The following is a 2594-nucleotide window of genomic DNA, read 5'->3' on the forward strand; positions in this document are numbered from 1 at the left end:
ACATTACTGTTTTACTGTAAAACAAATCAACAGTGAACAAGTAACATCAGTTTTTCAGTGTTTTACCAACTCACAGTCACAATGGAAATTGGACATTTTTCTTTTGAAAAAGGTTTCTGACAACCATCTTTGAGAAGAACAATACAAACATAATGTTCAAGGTCTCTATTGTCGAGATTAAATTAAGTAACAATTGTAATTTAACACTTCAATGTAACTATAAAACAGATTTAAAATGCAAAAACATGAGTTACCATTCCAGCAATCATTTATTTTAATGTCTAATACCTTTCTATTAACGCTCTTTATCATTAAAATGACCCATTTTTACCAGTTGCATTTGCAGTTGCAAAACCTTTATTCAAGAGCCCAACTTCCAACACTCACAAAGAATCTGGTCATTAACTGACATTCAGGTTTAAGTGTCACTTACAGACACAGGTAAATATTTCAAAAATGTTACCTGCCTTCAGTCCGCCATGAATTCATCCTGTACATACATTGGCTTGCATAAGCATAACCCTCTCTGGTCCACAGATAGGGGCTGCACACAAAGAAAAATGTTCCCTATAAGAGCCAAGTCTGAGTTGTATTCTTAGAAGTATTAAAACTCTTTACTGCAACTTAATTAACCTAAAGTCCGGTTTCACACGGCCCTGATGGCAGTATTCAGACTGTGTACAGTTCTCAATCCCTTCACCTGTAAGACAGATAGAAACTAAGACTGAAGAATGCTGCCAATCAGAGTCTTGTAGAGGGGAAAAAACTGGCCCGTCCACATGGCCGTAAAGGAACGAACACTTGGCCTCACGTGCACAACAACAGTGAGCTCTCCTTACTGGAGCAGGTCTGTCTTTAAGCTCTGGGCTTTCCTTGAGAGTTAAGTCACATCCAACTCCATTAAAACCTTTTGAATCCCTTCAAAAGTGTAGCGAGCTGTAACGGATACCTCATCTCAAGAGTAACAAAGTCCAAACAGCAAGGCTGTTGATGGGCCATGCTGTCCAAATCTTGAAGAACCACCACACCCTCGATGATGATGCCAACTCAGAAAAGTCATGCCTGGCGTCTGTTTGGTGACGTAAATTCCCACTGTCGTTTTCATGATGGCACTCAGCGCAGTGGCCTCAGTCATGTCCTGGTTAAAGATAAAAACATTTCTTGAAGCTTTAAAAATAATAAAAATAAACTGATTGCATTTGAATGCAGCAATTGCTAGGAGCCTTCAATCTTTACAAACTAATGTAAAGATTGAATTTTCATCTACATTTTTTCTGGAACTTGTTTTCATGTTCTTGGATTTTTATCATAACCTGGATTTATCCAAGTCCCAATTCTGCCCTTGTCAGATGAGGGTCAGTGTAGTGTAGAAAGATGGTGGATTTTCCTTCTTCAATAATTTGAATTGTTTGTCACACTGCCTTATTCCCTAATGTAAGAGACAATGTGTCAGAGGGGTCAAAATAGGTTGTTTTTCACTTTCATAATGGGGGACTTTGGAGAAAAAAGTGGACTGTTTTGACCATTTGTTATAATCTCACCGTGTACTCCCGCTCCAAGACGTTGGGATTCTCATTCAGATAGATGCAGTCCTTTAATGTGGGACTCCCTTCTGGCATCAATGTCATCCTTAAGAAATAAAACAAAGAAAATAAAGATTATTGAACTCAAATTTTCAGTAGCACAGAAGAAAGTGATCATAGACTGACTTCAGTCAGCATGTGACACCAGTACCTATAAAACAACAGGACTACCTGTTTGGACTGGACTTTATATCATCTCCAGGGATGAGATGTATATACATATATGTTTTTTTATATTTGAAGAAAAAAAATTCTCACAGTGGGACAGTGAATGCATGATTAAAATGTATCAGTAATCAGTACTCACAGGTAAAGGGAGTTGCGCTCAGCAATGCCTGCATATACATCTTATACTGACCTAATGCAATGCAGATCCACTTTATAGTTAAACAATGTAGAGTTGAAGGTTCTTACTGTCATCATGGCAGATATGACTTTCAGCTTTTTTCCCTGCTCCCCGGCCGCTTTGCAAACACTTTGATTGTAGAGGCATGGCTGGGATGCTCTTAAACTCTGCGTTTATCTGAAACATGAAAATATTTTCACAGAATTTAGAAGACATTTCTAACACCAAATCTATACCTGCCCGCCATATCATGGCGTGTACTGTGCATGGTTAATCATCTGGGCTCTGCTATGGAATATTTGAAACACATCCTAATAAAGTCAAGCATTACTTTCACACATTTCATTACACAACTAGTCAGGCAGAAATTTTTATTACCTCCGTTGCATCAAAAAGGGCGGTTGTTTGAAATTTGCAATCCGAGAACACTCACTTACAACCTCATTAAACTTCTAGCCCTATTCATTGTGAAAGTGGAAACAACGAAGGATTCAAAATTAGGGTAAACACGGTTCAAGCAGGCCACATTTTAATATTTAAAATGTATATTTATATACAAAATTAAGAGCAATACAACATCCTGGTCTCACCACAAAACTTGAGCCCACGATCCATCACTGACTCCAGGTGAAATGCAGAGTTGAGTTTGTCTGTCAATCTGCAGC

General features: G+C 38.2%; 1 long non-coding RNA gene across 1 annotated transcript; it reads right to left on the reverse strand.

Annotated features, from left to right (window-relative positions):
* Positions 1 to 1059: 1059 nt before the first annotated feature.
* Positions 1060 to 2362, reverse strand: LOC116687405 (uncharacterized). Its single transcript, XR_004331529.1, has 4 exons — positions 2308 to 2362; positions 1998 to 2106; positions 1542 to 1629; positions 1060 to 1138 (listed from the first exon to the last, which is right to left on the reverse strand). It is a non-coding gene; the product is annotated as an uncharacterized LOC116687405 (long non-coding RNA).
* Positions 2363 to 2594: the final 232 nt, after the last annotated feature.

This window comes from Etheostoma spectabile, chromosome 4, assembly GCF_008692095.1.
Source record: "Etheostoma spectabile isolate EspeVRDwgs_2016 chromosome 4, UIUC_Espe_1.0, whole genome shotgun sequence".
NCBI classification, from domain to species: Eukaryota; Metazoa; Chordata; class Actinopteri; order Perciformes; family Percidae; genus Etheostoma; species Etheostoma spectabile.